This window comes from Ciconia boyciana, chromosome 21 (genome assembly GCF_034638445.1).
Source record: "Ciconia boyciana chromosome 21, ASM3463844v1, whole genome shotgun sequence".
NCBI classification, from domain to species: Eukaryota; Metazoa; Chordata; class Aves; order Ciconiiformes; family Ciconiidae; genus Ciconia; species Ciconia boyciana.
The window spans coordinates 8,258,384-8,277,940 of NC_132954.1; the positions used below are offsets into that span (position 1 = coordinate 8,258,384).

The following is a 19,557-nucleotide window of genomic DNA, read 5'->3' on the forward strand; positions in this document are numbered from 1 at the left end:
AGTTCATTAATTTAAGGACACCAGAGCCCAAGCAGCTCATTTACAAGTCAGCAGGAAGGAGAGAGAAAAGGAGGAGGCAGTGCTGCTGGCACTTCGGATAAACAAGACATTCAGTAATTTTAATCTCAGTGTAACTCTGCTATTTCCAGATTATATAATCCCACTCTTGAAAGAGCGTTATTTGAGCAGACTGTCACAGTAAATAAACGCATTTGCCGCATATGTTAATTGCAGTAGAAAGCTGTTAAGCAAATAAGCTTGTTGCACCAAAATGTTATTCTTTTAGCAGGTCTGTTCCTTTCATGGATCTCCAATTCACAAGCCATGCTCTTTCAGAATGCACATTTCAGTTTAAGGCAAAGAAATGTGTTCACTGAACTGATCAATTTTTTTATTACGTTGACTTTTGGTTAAATTTTAAGGCATGCTGTGCCACAGAAGTAAATTCTTTTAAACAAGTTTATTTCTACAGCAAGATTTCAATGGAAAGATTTGAAACTGTATGTGGAGAAGGACTAACAAAAAATGTATTTTCTTAACAGATACTAGCATTAATAAATCCTGCAGCGTACTGCCCAACACACCCCACTCTAATACTATCCATTTACTAAGTTCTGTTTATTGCTTACTTCAGGGTCTATATTCTGTGGAAAAGCACCTGTGTTACAATCTAAGCACTGATCATATTTATTGTTACTATTTGTTATGCAATAAAATCCCCTTAGCCGCATGTTATTCTTAAAAAAAAATCATAGTTTTTGATCATGTATTTCCGATTCAGTGAAAAGAGGGGTATATATTATATACAGGGAGAGAATAATGGTATCATGGTGCTTCTAAATTCACACATCGTGGTTTCTTTAGGCAAGTGAAGGAGGCTGAAATGAAGCAGAAGCCTACGCAAATCGGAATACACACAATCTTCTGGCAATCACTGAGTCTGCATCTTTCTTTTGTGAAATCTAGTAACAGCTGGTTCATTTCACATGCAACGTAGGAGCATCATACAGAATAGAGAAATAGAGAGCAGACTGGAAGTGGACTGGTTCTAAAATGGTCATTGGCTTCTTTTCCTTCAGAGAGGTGGAGAATATCAGCGTTTCACATACAAACCTAAACATGAATTAACAATTCAAGTCATACATTTCCAAGCCAAGAGCCATTCTGCGGTAGCTGATGGCAGTTTTCAAGGGGAAAAGGAAGTTGCTCTAATAACCTTTGATTTTTGAAAAGACAAATCTGATCTTTGTAAGCCTAAATTTGCACATTCAAACTCACGCGCAAATTTTAAAAATAAATAAGAAATGTGGCCAAATGCATGTCCCTGGGATTCTTCATGGGATCAGAAAAAAATTCAGAGGTCTATGTATGTGTACCATGCATCCAGACACATAAGAAATTACATGGCATTCTTACCTGTAATAGGTGCCAAAGCATTCTCAGTCCATATTCACCAAAGTTTTGTTCTCTCTGTCACCCCAGAAAAATTCTCTTAGTTCTGTTTTTGGTAAACTTATGCATCCATGTCATTTCACCTGCTTATCAGGATCTCAGTCACACTTGTGCAGTGCTGTCAACCATATCCTGAAGGCACAGGAGTGCTTGAGGTATTCCTGCAACTAGAATTTACAGGGAAAAAAATAATCTACTGATGATGCATAAAATATCAAATTTAATTCAGTCTCTCAGAGAGCACAGGAAGACCATTCTGACAACAGTAACCACTCCGCTAATGTCAGCAGACCTGACTCTCAGGGAGAAGATGAGCTAAGTGAGGCCAGGTCAAATTCACATAATTACTTTTCAGAGCAGAAACACATTTCAAAAAGCATAGGCAAGCAGTTTTAATTTCTCCTTTTGACCATTTCCATGTATTATCAATGTACGTTTGCACTTCATGTAAAAGTCAAGATAAACTGAATATAAAGAAACTACCCAAAGCAATCTCCTTTCACAAGCAACCTGCAGGAAAATGTTTCCTTAAAGGGCCTCTAAATGAACCACATCGAGAAAATAAAGAACATTATGATCTGCAAAAGCTGTGTGCTTGCTAGCCATATACTGCTTAAGCACAGCATCCATAAAAGGGAAGCATAAAAAACCCCAACCAGCTTTAGGGAGTGCCGGAGTGAAGACAGAAGGAATAAAAATGGACTAAACTTGCAGGTGAGGAAAACAGAGACTCAGGAAGGTATATCAGTTTCAGAAATTCAGCAAGGCCCCTTAGCAGGACAGCACAGTGTAGGCAACATGTATGATATCAGCCAAAGCATGAAATGAACTAAGACTCAGTTCCGTCAAGTGAGTCTCTCTGTAGCTGATCTTATCTTAGCTAGAAGTCTTCCTCTTACACAAAACTTGGCAAACTGGACGGCTAATCCCACTAACATGCCATGAGAAAGACTGGGAGATTGTTATCCACGACGAGCACTACCTACCTCGGGCTACAGAGCTTCATCTAAGCTCATCTTCTCACAACTCTACGTCTGGCCTTTGCAGCAAAATCATGGGTCAGTTATGCTTCCCTGACATCTTGCAGTGTAACCTTAAGCAACTTGGTCAAACTTCAGAGTTGGTCCTGCTTTGAGTGGGGGGTTAAACCAAATGCATCTAGAGGTCCCTTCCAAGCTGAATTAACCTGTTTTTCCATGATTCCAAGGTGGTTGAACACAGATGTTCCAGAAAAAGGGATGGACCAATTTGGGATGCTAGGTTGCTCCTCGCTCAAGGGGCAGTTTCCTCATGAACCAAGCTAGTTATCAACTTATATCCAAAGGAGGTTTGATCATTAATATAATAATTTAACTGATGCAATTACATGGGCAACTAACATATGATCTCTTTAGAATCTCTACTGTTCCAATAGTATACTGTCTTCTCCATACAGTCCCACAGCCATGGTCACATTCCGCATCAAGCGACTGCAGGATTTAATTGCAAAACCCCCTTACTCTGCCTCACGCAACACGCTTAGAAATGTGCTAAAGCCTTGTCCTGCACTGCCAGCTGTAGTACTGGCAAGGTACCATCTTCGTATGTAACGCCACTGTCTGCTTCTCAGCCAAAGAGACATAATCTCCTATGTGCCACTAACTATGCATCCAGGAAGCTGAGGGAGACAAGTGAAGCCGGTTTCCTTCTAAACTGGTTGGCAGCCTCCCGTTTCAGAACAAATGCTATCTGCATTTTACCTTGGAACACCAAACCAGATTGTGGGGCACTCTAGTTCAGTTAGGAAAGGATTTGCTGTAGTCAGGGATGCCTGGGTACTAAGCTTCATTATTTATTAGGTTTGGTAAGATTTGTGGGGATGTCTCCCTGGCTACCCTTCTCTCAGTCTTTCTTCATCTGTGTTGAACATTGTTTCAAATGCATAATTTAAAAATGAAAAATGCCAGGCAAGCTCCATGAAGTATTTTTCAGAAAGTTTTCCAGTCCTTCCCACCTCCACCTCATCCTGTATTTTTAACTCCCCATTGAACTCACTGTCAAATGTCTGGTGGGACTCTTCTCAGTACTGTGTAGAGAGCCTGGCTAGTTACATTTGTATGTAAACCCTATCATTTCACCCAACAGTTCCCAGGAAATTGTGGTTTTGAGGTCATTCTTATACTATTTTCATTCCATATGTAAAACTCAAGTTAATGATATCTGGGTCCACGGCTCTTGTCTTAACAAAGCCCAGTGACTCAGATCTTAGCTGGATGGTGCTTGAATTCATTTGCTCGTGCTCCAGACCCCAGATAAATACATACAGTTAGTACAGCAGACTATGCAAAGTGCTGGGTTGAAGTCATGTCTCGGGTACTACTTACATTAAAGCATTGTAGTAGCACATCTACTAGCAGTAGGAGCAGATGTGTAGAACAAAGCCCCTGGTGCTGAGGACCTGACAGCAACATTACACACATTTGAGACTTTTTTTTGTCTGTTTGTTTGTTTTAAACTTTGGACTGTCTCTAGTGTGATCCCCCATGGGCCAGATACCATTTGCAGCTGTAGCTCATCATGAGCACTCCTGGAGTGCATCTTCCATTTTAGCGTTATCTGAAAGGAATCCAGGTCATGCACACCACGACCACCTCAAGATGAATACCAAGACACAGACAGCAACCGTAGACAGCTAGGACATCTCAGTTGAAAGCCCGCCACTGATCCCAGCTAAAACACTAATGTTGATGCAGCATCAGAGACGAACAGCTTTTGTACCTAAATGAATTGCAAACGTGGTTTTGTATGCTTCTAGGGCCTGTCTTCTGACAGGATCACCCAAAAAGGCTTCCACAGCTACAAACTACTGTAATGCCAGGGGTACTGCACAATGTGTAACTGTGGACATTAAGGTGAGTAGCTTGCTACCTGAAGCTTTCTCATTGCAATATTTCCATCGTCCTGCTCAGATAGTGTATTAATTACAGGTTGGAAAGGACTCATTACAAGTTCATAAGCAGAAGGAAACTAGGAAGAATCTTCACACAAATCAATAAACTAAAATCCCACTGACAGTACTACTGCTTACCGGAGTTCACAAGACAAAGAGATATCTGAAAAAGCTAAAAGGACATGAACAAGGGGTAATGCATATCAAGAAGAGAAAAAAAACCCCACAATGCTAAAATGTGGAACAGTATCTGAATATGAATTCCTGGCGAGAAATAAATTTTTATTTATAGGAATAATATGTTGCAAAATCTTCCGTATTCTTCAGAGCTTGTTTGCAGAGCAGAATGTGAGGCTGAGAATCATTAAAAGTTTCTGCCGGCAGTGGGGCATCTCCTGTTGAGGCACAAAATATAAATTGGTCTGTGACAGTAGGAGAGGCAGCAGGAAGTGAAACACACACTGCTGGGTGTTTGAAATTCCCGAGTCCTGCAGTCCTCATGTCTTCCTGACTTCTACCATCTTTTTAGGTTTTTTCCCTCTGACTTCTTGTTAGCGTAAGCTGTTATTTGTGTTCAGAATCAAAGAAGGAAAACTGAACGATAAGAACACAAACTATTTTATGTTCTTGTGCATATGTAGGACTGCAGAAGGTGCCAAGTCCTTGCATGCACCAGGTAAGCAGAACTAAGGCTGGACTGCGAATTTCCTCTGAGATCCTACTTGCACAAGCCCTGCCAGCTGCTTCTGCTCTACCTACAAGCAAAAAGCACAATCCTCCACTACACCAGAGATCAAAGTAACACAGCTGTATGCGGTTAGACAGGATTTAAGGTCTACAAGTATATGTTAGACAAATATGTATTTCGGGGATTTTTTCTCTCTGCTGCCACAAAAGGTTATTGCTGACAGCTGTATATGAGAAATTATAGTGTGTGTCGCAATCTTAAGGACACCACATGAAATTGCATTACAGCTGCGATGGCAAAAAAGCGACTATTTTTTGTTTTGATGGAGCCTATTACACAGGACTTCAAGTCACATAAAAAAATGCTGGCAGTCTTAGATTTTCCTATTGCTTGAACTGGTAGAAATCTAGCCAAACTAAAGGAACCAAGATGACAACTGCAGTGATCCTCAAAGTCTGTTCTGAGAGGGAAAGTTGCATGCTCTTGTAATGCCTATTCATATGCCCGAAACACTTAGTTCAGCTTCTGTGGTAGGTAAGAAAATGGGACATCTGATTAGTTCTGGTTTCCTTGCTTTTTATTAAGTGCAACTCATTAAGTCCTCATGTGACTTGTTGACAGAACTGAATGATACGATCAAGAGGTAACACTCCCTACACCTCAATTGGGAATGTCTTATTCTTGGGAAAACTCTTCCGTTAGAAAGAGAAGTGTGTACTGTGGGTCAAGAGAGAGATTCTACTCAGATGAGCTGCATTTTGTTTCCAGCTCACATAAAGATTCTCTGTATGCTGTTGAGTAAGTCACTTGATCTCCAGGTGTCTCAGTTTCCCATTCCTTGCTCACTTCGTCAAGCTCTCACTTTGGGCAAACGTGGCACCCACTTGACTTCACCTCAAGGCACCACTGTAATAGAAAATAAATATTAATAACAATTAAGAGTGCTTGGACATGCAAGGCTAACTGTGGCCTGCCTGTGGCTGTCATGAATATGAACTTTGCAGGTTTGTCCACAGAAACTACAGTTGTGTAAAACTGTCGTAACCACCACAGACATTTATCGAAGACACAGTCACACAGCAGCAACTCCATCGCTTTTCCAGACTTATAACTATTGTCCCAGCTTTGCAAGGTGATTTCTTTTCATGCACTTTGCTTTGTACATTAAAAAAATGGCAAACACTATGGTATAAAAGCTAATGGGAATGTCTCTGTCAATGTATCAGTTTATGTCAAACAAAAACCTCTGAAGTAATGCCAAATATAAAGCCAAATCTTTTAATGGAGATATTAATGATCTGTGAATAGAGGTAAAAGCTAATGACATTTGCCTTTTATTGGTGTCAGTAATCAGTGTTCTCTATATGCAGATGGCAAAACCCTGATAAGCCTTCATTTGATTATTAGTGAATCTAGATCGGATATGGGCATCTTATTCAAAGGAGTATATAAAATTGTTGATACTGTCTGCCCTTTTCTCCCTATAAACATTTGTCAATTCACTCGCCATCTGCTGTTCTGTGTATACACATGCCCAGGCTAACGTTAGCTGAGGTTGCAATATAGCTATGTTAAATAATTTTATCTGATTTGTTGGATGATGGTATTTCTAATGGAAAACAACATGGTAATTTCAGAATGTTACTGATTAGATGAAAATGATATTGCATCAAAGTTACTTCCTTAATTTATTCTGAAAAAAACAAGAAGGACTTCTCTATTAAGATGCTTAATTAAAATCTATCTCTCTCCATACAAAATCTATACTTCAGGTCCTGCATGTCATGTCTGAAAAGAACAAAGGCTGATTAGCATCTTTTACACTGTGCTGTTCTGTTTGTCACTTAGACATTCATTACAGCAATTCCAGCCAGGTTTAGAAGGTCTGAGAGAAAGGGTGCTATTATACGGACTGGCTGAGCACAGGCAGAAGGACAAAAGAATGCAGCTGAGCTTTTTGGGTTTCTAGAGAAAATGGGGGGAGTGGTTGGAGTCCAGATGGGACTGGGGGTGGGGTGTGATGGGGAACAGTTCCTACTTCGAGGGAATCTGTGAGAACACATCACATAAACAATGTCACAGGAGCTGATGCTAAAGTCAAACTGCTCCATCACTCTCCCAGAGTTTCAGGGTTCCCTCCCAAACATATAAATAAAATAGGAAAAAAGGCAATCTCAGCACCAGCAATATGGCACACACACACATGCATGAACAGAGACACAGACACACATACAAACTTATGCACTCTCACACACAGGCTGGTAAGAACCACAAGGGAAAAAAAATTACATTCCATCTCTCTCTCACTGAAGCAGTGAATTACATGTTGCTGAGTTGTAAAAAAACCCCTTCCTAGCCTTTAGTGCCTCTTTCTTTAACATATTACCTACAGAGAACTTATGAGAATATGAGAACTTTCCATCTGTCCTGTTCCTGAAAAATGAAGTTTGCATCAGCCCAAGTATCTACCTCATTGGATCTGATGCATCATTTAGCTGCAAACCAAGATGATGTTGGTTTAAAATAAGAAAGGCATATACTATAAAATTCTTAAAATATTCTCTTATATCATACCTTAAACAAGAGAAGGAAGCCCTAGCAATACTACATACTGTTATTTGCATGAGTGGAAAGGAAAATAATGAGGTAATTAGCTGCAAGTTGGGCAGAACATCTGGTGAAAGCCTGACATTCACTCTTACAGAAGGTCTAATTCTGTCCTTGCTTACATTTGTCTGCATTGGGAAAAGCCTTCTTGTAATCCATGGCATTTGCAGTGGTGTACAATGAGACTCATGATCAGCTCCTCTTTACTGCTACACCTCAGCAGATTCTAAGATATAACTGGTGGTTGGGTTTGGGAGCAGGGCACATGAAACCCACTCCCTCATAGTAATCCCTAGCAAATCTTCTGACAAGATGCCTCTTACTAGCCCCAGGGCATCCTGAACATATTCGAGTACTCCAGTCTCCCTGTCTGAGAAGCATGCCTGCCAACTCTCCAGCAGGAAATGTTAGATGAATTTGGGGAATACTTTGGTATGTAGAGCAGAGCTAGAAAAATGTGTATTTTGCTTGCCTGCCTGGGGTCAGTTGGCCTTCTCTCAAGCCTGCTTCCAGCATTCCTAGCATGTCACACAGGAGCTGGGAGCACAGAAGATTTTTCTCGAGTGTTGCAGGTGACCACTAAGAAATTACATTCCTCTGCTCTGCCCATCAAAAACAGACTGGGGGGGGGGGGGGGAGGGAATAACAACAAAGCAGTGTCCCCCTTGCAGTGCCCATTTTCTTTAGATTTACTAGTGTAAATGCTCCAGAGTCCTTAGAGGCAGGGCTCAACTCACGCACAATGCTGCATGCTGTTCTGACAGGTGCGTAGACAGGCAGAGAAGATTCAAAGAGAGGAGAAGGAAGGATTAGCTTTTGCTAATTTGTGTCAGCGTGACTTTGACCCAGAATTGTGATCAGCAGCCACGCTATTCATAAATGCAGCCAAGCTCCTTTTAGTAATTTTCCAAAGGAGCTGAAAATATCCTTGGTATCCAGCTCTGGGTGCAACACAGATTATCCCAAGCATCCATCAACTCACTTTATTAAGCATCAGGCAACAGACTTCAACTCTCTTTTTAGATCGAACTAAAATATATACAGGAGATGGTTCATTTAAGGTGTTACCTCTTGTTCTTCTCACTTAGCACTTGGGAGATGTGTGAAGAACAGCTGAGCAGGCTACAGAGCTTCTCCCAGGTCCTACACTGTGCAGGGCACAGAAAGCTTCCTGTTCTGCTCATCACCACAGAGGAAACGAGTGCAGGGTGCTGCCTGAGAACAGACGGGTGAGAAGGATCAGCACAGAGCAAAGAAGCTGCAAAGCAGGGAGGACACAGGGTTTAGGTGCAGACAATTGGAGGGATGAGAACAAAACAGATGTCCAGAGGAACGGCACAAGACAGACATAAGGAGATGGTTTTCTGAGGACCACTCCCTATGGACTGCCTGTTTTGAGACAAAAATAATAATCAGGAAAGTCCCATATACACCTGAATGCATAGGACCACCCAGTGTCAGCCTCAGAAATTGTGTTCTCCAAAGTCCTATATTCTCAAAATATCTGCAAATAAACAATTAAAAGACAATTAAAACAATTTAAAAATAAACAATTAAAATTTCAACATGCAAAAGTTGAAAACTCTGCGGTACGGTGTGCATTTGCTCGTCTCCTATATTTTTTTCTGTTATACATAGAATACAATTTTCCCACACTACAAAGAACTATCATCGAGTGCTGACATCTCCACCACTACAGGCACGCTGAATAGAGTTCCCTATTTCAGAGACTACAGATTAAGTAGGAAATACACTAATGAGACAGGAAACCAATAAGAGACCATTATGCCAAACTATTCAACCTGCTCCTGATGGCTTATTGTCCCATGCAATATAGATTGTCTACTTAAAGTGGTCTATATCATACTATTATATGATTTTTCACTGTGGTGTGCATTTTGCCACAGTCTGTACACTTCTTGGGAAGAAGAATTTTGCCAGTGACATCTTTGTTCAGAAGCACCTAAAAAACCAAGTTACCATTCTGGAGTTTTTCTAAACAGTTTGGTTTTTTGGGTTAGAGGGGTTTTTTTTTTCGGTTTTGGTCCTAGCCTTTATTAACCCTCACAGATCTGGCAGGCTCAGCCTTCTTAGGAGAGATCGGCAACCAGCCATAAATTATGTTAGGCAAGATAATTTTCTGAAACAAGCTAGAAATCATGGGTTATTTGGACACAGAGGACAATACTAGCTTTGCCAAATCATCAGAGGCGTGCATTTGCTCAAGGTTCCTTCTGAATGTGTAAAGTGATTATTAATGGCTGTCTATCTTTGGCAGATGTAATTTTATCTGTCTTTTCCCCTAATCTGATCATCAGCTCCTCCATCTTGCCCTCACTCATCAGTTTCTCTTTCACATAATATTTGCGTGGCTCATCCAGCAGTTTACTATTGATAGCCCAGTTAAAGTTATCACCATTACTTCCAGAAAGGCGCCTGTCTTCATTTCATCCTAATTCCCAAAGTCATTCCATTCCACGTGAAAAAATAGGTGCCAAAACTTGCTGACTTTTTATAATTTTGCCCAAAATGAGACAACGTACAAAAAGATGGGGAATTGCTCACTTATGTAAGTGTAACAACTTTACAACACATTCTCATGTTTTCTCCACTTACAAAAAAGTGTTATAGTCTTGTTGGTAAATTCGCTTCCATTTCCCTTCTGCTGGGGTAAGACTGTTCAGCTACCTTTCTAGAACACAGGCTAGTATGCATTCAAACACTGTATTTATTCCTGTGCTATCACCTGGATGTCACATCTACATCTGCTCTTGGGGCAATCACTGTCATCCAAGCAGATTCTCTCCTGCTCTTTTGTACTAAAAGAATTTCCTACATCATGAAGCACCCGTTGGGTTTCCAGGCCACACAGTGAAGGTATGGAACAAAGTATCTGCAGGACTGTTTGGTTGGCTGTGAGAAGATATTAGTGAACTAGAATTTAAACGAAGCCTCTAGAATCCTCTGTCATTCGGCTGTTCTGCTGTTTTTAGTTTACGTGGACACACTGCTCTTTTCAAAGAAAAAAGTTCCGTTTCTACCAAAACATGGCAATATCTACATCTTGTTGAATGTTGAGGTTGATGCTTGCTGTGTATGTTCTACTGCAGGTGACCATTCCTAGAAAACCAGTGGCTCAAAACCAAGTGCAGCTGCCCATGTCTGACCATCGTAATTAAGAGTGTTGTGGACTGAGACATTTGTACTACTCATGGAGCTAAAGAAAGAAGATAAGAAACAGGAATCAGCAACCCAGCTCTTCTGTGGGTGAATATACAGCTAAGTTTTTGTTGTTGTTGTTTTTGGTTTTTTTCAGCAACCATAATTTCAGGTATTAAATAATTGCACTTAAAACTGGAATAGCATGTATGTAATTTGTAATTGTATTCATACTCTAATTACTACGCATGATAAAATAACTTCACAACACATTCAGCCATATACTACTTTAGTGAGAATAATCCATTTAATTTCTATCAATCACAGATACACAGGCCGTATAAATATACAAGTATAATAATATGTCGGTTTAACCCCAGCTGGCAACTAAGCACCACACAGCCGCTCACTCACTTCCCAACAACTGTGCTGAGGTCATTCACAAAAAAACCAAAGAGGTACCAGCATTTCCGCAGACACCTTCCACTCTCTGGAATTAACCACTTCTAAGAGGCTGCATTACAGACCTCTCTTCTAACTCTGACATACACTGACTTCGGTGGGGATTATGGCAATGTTAGTGTAGTTTCTGTAGTCTGCTAACCTACAAACCGCCTTCTTTAAAGCCATGATGGATACAGCAGGTGATATATCACTCCTGTTCTCTGAAACTTAGGTACCCTGACAGGAATAAAACTATGACAGTAACACAGTGTCAGCACAAAGGCAGGCTAGACCTTGCATAGTGTTCACAACCTTATTAGTAGAGTAACACCAGTAACAGTTCACACAGGACACAAAGCAAGGGGAAGGAAAGAAGCCATCAGAGAAAGCAAGGCTGTAGTCACAGTACTGTTAGTACTACTTTTCCCTTTTTGCTTCTCTAAGACTCTGGCATCTTTACAAGGAGCCTGACTCCCAGAACTTGCACACGTCTAATTGGAAATCAGGAAAGTGTGTTCAACAGACACAGTGGAGAGACAGGCTGTTGAATATTCTTTCTTTCATCACTGAAGGATTCCCTGCTGGTTGTAATCAAGATCCATAAACTTGCAACTTAAGTCAGGCTGAATGCTGTGATCCCAGCCTCATTTATGGCTGCTAAATTCAACCATATGTACACATCCGCTTGTGTTCTGATCTACTGTGCAAGAGCAAGAATTATATGAGATTCACTGGGTTAACTTTTCAATGTCATGATGTGATGATACACGGCAGGAGCTCTAACCCAAGAGACACAGGAAAATGAAACTGGACAAAGCTCCACACAGAACAATACTGTGAAGAATGATCCTGAAGTGGTCCCCAAGGAATAAGCTGAACTACTTAACAGATCTTTTTTGTCTCTTCACATCTTTACATGCTGAAACTCCCAGTTAGTATTTGAGCAAAGTACGACAACAGTCAAAATCTTCCTCTGACAAATACATGCTCTAAAATTCAAGAAATTTACACAGTAATGTAAATGTAATTTAATTTTTGTTTCTTAAAAAAGCAAAGTGAAAACAAAAAAGTAAATGTCTTCAAACTGAAATAAATGCAACACCAAGTTTATCTAGACTGTACAGTCCCTTATAGACGATAATTTATTTTAGCAACATGACATCTAATATTGCTGCACTACATTTTTTTACACATATGCATGTAAAGATAGGAACATCTCCTATTGTCTGATAACTCATTGCTCAATTAATCGGTTTGTGTTTAGCAAAGTGGCTATTTCTCAGTGGGGACTAACCACACGCCAGCTATGAACTTTAAAGTAAAACCAATTATTAGTTAACAGAAAAGAAACAACCTGTAAGGCATCTTAAAGAATGCAAATCTTCATTATAAACTGCTGAATGGAAATGCACAAAAAGAAAGGTGGCAGCAGGCGAAGTTTTCTTGCACAGAGAAGAAAAATATGTACAAACCTAGCTTTCCCTCCACCTTCACAGCAGTAACAGTATATTGAAGCGACAGACTTCAGATTTTTTTTCCTCTCATCACTGAGAAGGATACCCTGCTGGGTGTAATCAAGAGCCATAAACTCAGGGCTTCACTCAGTGTGAATGCTGAGATCCCAGGACTGGCCTTGTTTAGTGATATTAGTTTCAGACCTATGCTTGGCATCCCATGCCAAGGCATTGCATGTCAGCCTGGGCTATTGATTCACATTTCTAGTTCATTTTTAGTTTCATTAACTTCACACCAGTATAAAGTAGTGAAGCATTCAGCTAAATTTAAGCCATTAACATTACATTTCAGTAAATATGGAGTGGAAGACTTAAAGCTGTAAGACCAAGGTGTTGCACAGACAAGCAGTGAGAAAAGTACTCGCATACCTCACAGCTTTCATTTCTCTTTATCCTTGTCTCACAGGCACTGTCAGAAATTAAGCCTGTCTGATAGAACTCCCTAGCATCTGTAAAACTTTTCTTTATTATAAGCAATCAAGCTGAAATTTTCATGTTATTTGACAATATTTTACCTGCATAGTTGCATTCTCTGAGAATTCAAGTTCCCTTCTTTATTTGCCACATACACATCACTGTGATAATTCCTCTTCTATATATCGATGATTTTCTTTTACACATTTGTTTTTCATATGTTATGTACATCAAAATGTCATTAAATGCTGGGGCAGGAGCAACAAGATAGCTATATGTACTTACTCTGCATGATTAATACTGAATGTAATCTTGCTCATAATATACTTGTGTATAATTTTGCCTGTAAGTTATTATAAATAGTCTGAATATTTTCACTTCAAATTACCCTGAAGATATCATAGTGTTTGCTTACTACTCATATAAGTCTTTCTATCTGTCACCATTTGTCAGTGGTGTCTAGGCCAGAAAACATCCATCCTTAGAAAGAGGATCCCCCTTAAAACAGTAAATGCTTTTAAAGTTGAAATGGTGTATTCAAGATGCTAACCTGAAGACCTCCAAGCGTGGGACTCTCTCTGAAATCGATGCCAATTTTTTGGTGTAGAGGCATCAGACATGACCATGGAACAAGAATAATAATGCTTACAGTAAGAGTGCTACATGTGAGCAATTCCCAATGCGGCCAATTGCACACGCTTTCATGATGAAGTGCCCGCTATCCTTGGTGCAAGGAGCTCTGCAGCCTTTCCACCATGCTCTGACTGCAGAGAGCTCTTCCAGACGACGTGGTGGCTCATCTCCAGCACATCTTCATACCAACTTAGTTGCTGCCTTGATTGTTCATTTTTGAATGCACAGAGTAAGCTTGTTGAGGAAAGCACCATGTTTTCTTTGTTTATAGACAAAATTTAGCGTAATCTGGCTTCTGAGGGAATGAAAAGAAAAAAAACTTGCCCAATTTAGTTTGCAAGTTATAGTCCTTTACATAATACAATACTCTACAGCAGTGCTTTTTGGAAATACTCAGAAGTTTTCATTTTTCCGCTTTTGTATTTCTCTCTGTCTGCAGTCTGCAATGCATCCCCTCTTCAGATGTACTAAGGCTAGTGACTTTTGCTGGCTTTGTGCGGATTTATGTTTGAGTGCTCTGTGGTTTATTTGCTCATTTGGAAAACACTGAACAAGAAAAAAAATTAAGAATACTTAAAAATAATATTAATTTTTTAAAGTGTACATTGTAGAAATTAATTCTATCTTGCTATTTGGCTGCAAATGAAATCAAGAATTATAGTTATGACATGGAGTTTCCATGCCCACATAAATCTTTCTCAAGATTCACATCATTTATGCAAATTTGTAGTTTGTGAAGTTGTGCTTAAAACAAAAAAAAAACCCCAAACCCAGAAGATTCACCAGTGGGACGTCTTCAACTAGCACAGCCTGATCCTTCTCCTATTCTCTAAGAACATAACTCTTAGGCTTTTGATTCCCTTAGTCTTGAAACTATAAAATTCTTATTTCTATAAGCTCTTTTATTGTTACCCACATAGTCAATAGTGTCATTTTCATTCATATCATTCTGCAGGGAAGTAAGAGGAAATGAACCAGACGGAACAGAGCTATAAATAAGATTCAGCTACCCTGTTCCAAGTGCAGATTCAACAGCATTCTTTTAAAACCACAAAAATACAGCTTGGGAATTATGGGAAGTTTTCTTCTTACTGGAGTTCTGAGATTAGCTTTCATGCAGTGGCCACCCTTTATTATTGACTTATGTGAATAAAAGATGCATTTGCTTAAAACTAGCTCTATGAGTACAAACAACAGAGCAGGCTCACATTGCAAGTACACATTAGCTCATGCTTATGAGAAAAAGAACTCAAGAATCATAGAATTCTTAAATACAAAGGATTCCACTTAGAATTACTTCTTAATGTAAAGAGTCTTTAGGCTAAAGAGGAAAATCTCACAGCAAATGGATTAGCATTGGTTTCTTACAGGCTTGCTGTGCAATATGCTGGATTGTTTGCTTTATAGCAAGATAATGAAGTATAATATGGGTTACCTTTTTGTGTGGAATTTGGGGGGGGAAGCACAAAGTCCACGGGCAATTTTGCTGGGCTGACAAAACACTGCAAATACCAGCTTTATGTAAATCCTTAGGAACAAAATAGGCCTAGTGGTGCTCTGCCAGAGACACATGGGCAGCAGCTTTTATTCTTCTCTCCAATAGCCTAACACGAGGGAACCAGTTCCATCCAAACTCGGCTGTCTGCGGCAGCGGAGGCGAGGTGCTTATGCCCCAGCACGACTGAGCCACTGGAGAAAACACAGCAGCAGCAGTTGTGGGGAGAGGGAGCAGGAGAACCACTGCGGGAGATCGCAGTGCATGCAAGGAAACATTGTGAGAGCCGCACATCCAAGAAGGGAGACGGGGAGCAGCTTCAGCAGTTTCATGACTGGGCACATGTTCTTTGGGAAGATGCATAGATAAAAACTCACTTGACAAATGCTGGCAGCTGGCAAGCTTGGTAAGTTGCCTATGGCTACACAAGGGTATGGATTGCAGTTAGTTTTCACAGGTTACTCTGAAACCTCGCAGCTGACCTTCATTTGCTAATGGTTAGGGATATCTCTTAATTTTATATTTCCCTTGCTATATAAAGGAGCAAGATAGCAATTAACACAAAAGTACAGATAAACATAACTAGACAGGTGATACAGACAAATGCTGAAAAGAGTCAGTTGAAAATCTTCTCTGGAATAGAAAATTTGTCAAAAAGAACCCTTTTGTTTCTGCCTACATACATACAGCTCCAGGATGCACGGCGGAACGGCTTTTAAATGTAAGCAAACAAGAATGGCAGTCTTGTGTCAGGCTGCAGGCCCACCTAGCCTGTGTCCTGTCCCAGACAGCTGCTCCCCACAGATACCTGGTGCAGAATCAAAGACAAGACATTCATGGCACAATCCTCCCCATGGCATCCTGGCTTAACTTTTGGCCATCAACATTTTAAAGGGACTTTCAGAGTCAGAGGTAGCACATGGAACATGCCAATACCTGCGAAAGGGCCTATATTTCATGAGTCTCTTTCAATCCCTTTTTGATCCTATTCACACTTCTGCTATCTCTGATATCCAATTAATTCACAATTAAGTAAAAAAACCAAAAAACCAAAACCCGCTTATGGATGAAAATGTAATTAGGTGCCTCCAGTTCTAATATCCCAAGAAACAGTGAATAACATTTCACTAGTCACAACATCACACATGAGTTTTTAGAGTCTCTAGCATTGCCTCTCCCCTCTTTTGCAAGCAAGTAATTCTTAGTCTGTCTATCACCATCCCGTGTGAAGGCAGTCTGTATCTCCGGTCATCCATGTGAGATCTCTCTGAATCTTTTCTGGTTTTCTTCATATTCTTTTTGAGACTAAATACAGCATTCAGGATGGGGGTACCACACGTTGTTTTTTCTAGTGGCATAATAATTTTTTCTGTTTTCTTCTCTATTTTCTCCCTAATATCTAATGTTTTCCATCCCTTTAAAATGTTACTACCGTGTATGTGTGGTGAATGAGCATATATAACCTCCAGCTATAGATACTCTGGGGAATATAATAGAGCTAAGCATTTTGTATGTCGACTGCACCAGCTGAGTGCAAAGCCATAACTTTACAGGCAGCCATGGCCACCAGAGGAAGGTGGGTAAGTTATGCACATCATTGTTCTGAACAGCAAACAAACGGGTTCCTGCATTCTGAAAATCCTGTTGGAGAACTGGGCTCTTCAGAGCAGCACTGAACTTCTTGGCCACAAGCAGATACGCTGTAGCTAAAGGCCGTTGAGACACAGATCATTCAGGTTCAGCCTGTCAGAAGACTGATACTACAGGAAAGCCTTATAAAACAGACATGGGTTTATTTCAGACAGCATCTTCTTCCTTGGGATTCCAGTTGTGCCTTCAATCCTGCCTGAGTCTTCCACACAGAAAGTAAGTTTCACATGCAGATATTTGTTTTTTGCAGAAACTATCAGTGCCAGTGAGCATCACTTGAGAGTGTCCTTTACCAAAGCAAACAATTTTTAATAGCAAGGCAGGAAACCACTAGCCAGATCCTCAATATGTACTTCTGTACAGAAATCCTAAATGCAAAATTAAGTTTGTTAATTTTTGATGAAATATTCATCTCCCTTCAATCTATTTCACTGTGACTAGATAACACTGAATGGAAAGCAGAAGCAACCACAGAAAATTAGAACTTGTGCAGAAATGCTATAAAAATGTTCAGAAAGCTGCACAGAAATGTACATTTTGATTGCTGTAGGTCTCAAAGCTTTCAGGCATGCAGATGTCTGTATAGCTTGTGAGTGAATATTCCCTTAGAAATTTCTAAGTTTCATGGTATTTCCAGCAGTGTGGTTCATTCTTTTTCTGTATCTTGTTGCCCAACTTGATATTTTCAGCTGATGCCTCTGTAAAACAGAATTTATGAAGTATATGCAAAGAGCCTGTCCTGACAGTCCTATTCACATTTGTGAAATGATGAGTTGGAGTCAAGTGCCGTGAAGACTCTCTAATTTGATAATTAATGCAACCCATGGACTTGCTAAAGTATAACTGATGCTATATTTTACTACCCTCTCCTAGCCATTCATTGTTTGAATTAGGGTAACCGGATAGATCTTTAAGTTATAAGGACTAGGTTGTGCTGAAATAAAGCATTAATGAAAATGAGAATTTAACGATCTAGAGAGAAACCTGACAGTACAGCTGAAACCGCAGGGGAACAACAACAGTAACCCTGAGTATCTCACCTGTAATTAAAAGTGCTGATAAGCCCAGGTATTGCTGGTCATTAATATTCAAGTGTAAAAATAGAAGACAGAGGCAAACATGGAATAACAATATTGAGTCTGTCCTCTCTCCGTACACCCTTGCTTCTCACTTCCCACGAGGGACAGCAGCATCTCAGACCTAGGCCAAGCCAAGCACTATGCTGCAAACTGTCACATACAAGCCAAAATAGCCATGCTTTGTGGAAGTTTAAGGGAGGGGAATTTTCTGCTCTTGCTGATTTATTCTGTGCTAAGAAGTTGGTATCTAAGGATGAGTCTTTTGTCATATCATGCATCACTGACAGACACTCCAGAGATGAATGATATTAAAAAAACCGAAGAACTGTTTGTTGCCCAAGGCATGTGCTAGTTTGTTGCCAGTTTATGTTTCACGCATAATGGCTCTGTTAGCTCTAACAACCTAAAACTAAAGCAACGAAACACACTCTGCAGATACCTTTGGGACCCTCATAACGCTCCAGGAACGGGGAACCTTTTTGAGACCCATCTCTGGCAATACTCTTTGACCTGTTAAGGCACATATTCCACCACTGCCCTGAGCGGTGCCAAGCCTTGGGTAGTTTCTACAGTGTAAAATTAGATTATACTAGGTGTCTGAGACTGCAGTAATCTTTGTAAGAACAGTAACCTTCCAGGGGTCACACCTGCGTGTCTGTCTAACTGTGGATGCAAAAGCCAAGCTTCAGACATCAGTCCCTCACAGCAGCATTGTTGGCACTCTGTCCCAATGTCGTGGCACTGCCAGCGTGCTCTGGTTCCACACTGCAACAGCTCCTAGCCTGTGCAGGCTTGAACATACTTGCTTCACTGAATGAACCTCCTCCCCTCGCCTGACTGCATGGCCCTGGCTAAAAGGAACAGAGAGCATGGTCTGAGCTGTGCTGTGCTTGCCATGAAAGGGAAATGTGGCAGGTCTCATAAACAGGGGAGGAGACCTTGCAACCATTCACAAAGTATGTAAGCCAACCACATGGCTCAACACATCAAGAAAGCTCCCACAAATGTTACACCCCTTTTCTGAAAACCATGCTTAGTCTTGAAAGAGAAACACAACTTGACTCCAACTCAGACAGGTGAGCCAAGACTTACATCCTCCTTAGATGTCTGCCTCTGTCCACATCTTCAAACACAACCAGTCTTTTGGCATTTATGAATCTAGCTACCACCTGACCCTCCTCTTTACAACACTGGTAGAGGAGATGATTAGTTAATGGTAGTGGTAGGTCCCACTGTCTCAAAGAGATAGCCATGCTGTTACTTGAACCCTAAGCCTATATACTTTTCCTATGCAACAATCAAGTATTAATTCGAGAAACTAGCATGACTAGCTGCCTGGGGCAATGAGCAATGATGCTCCTATTACCTTGTTTCATGCAAAAACGATTAGGAGAAAGGAATTTGAAGAATATGACTCTGCATATTCATCCATTTCTGACTGCTGAATGAATGCTTATCTAACTTTAAAACTTCCCCGATTTTGGCAAAACATA

General features: G+C 40.4%; 1 long non-coding RNA gene across 1 annotated transcript in view; it reads right to left on the minus strand.

The window, feature by feature from the left end:
• Window positions 1-5,649: 5,649 nt before the first annotated feature.
• LOC140662241 (uncharacterized) overlaps window positions 5,650-19,557 on the minus strand; it is a 70,317-nt gene continuing 56,409 nt past the window's right edge. Inside the window, exons 3-4 of the long non-coding RNA XR_012046021.1 lie at window positions 8,745-8,891; window positions 5,650-5,975 (exon numbers count right to left, since the gene is read on the minus strand). This is a non-coding gene — a long non-coding RNA (uncharacterized lncRNA). The remainder of the gene's footprint in view (window positions 5,976-8,744; window positions 8,892-19,557) is intronic.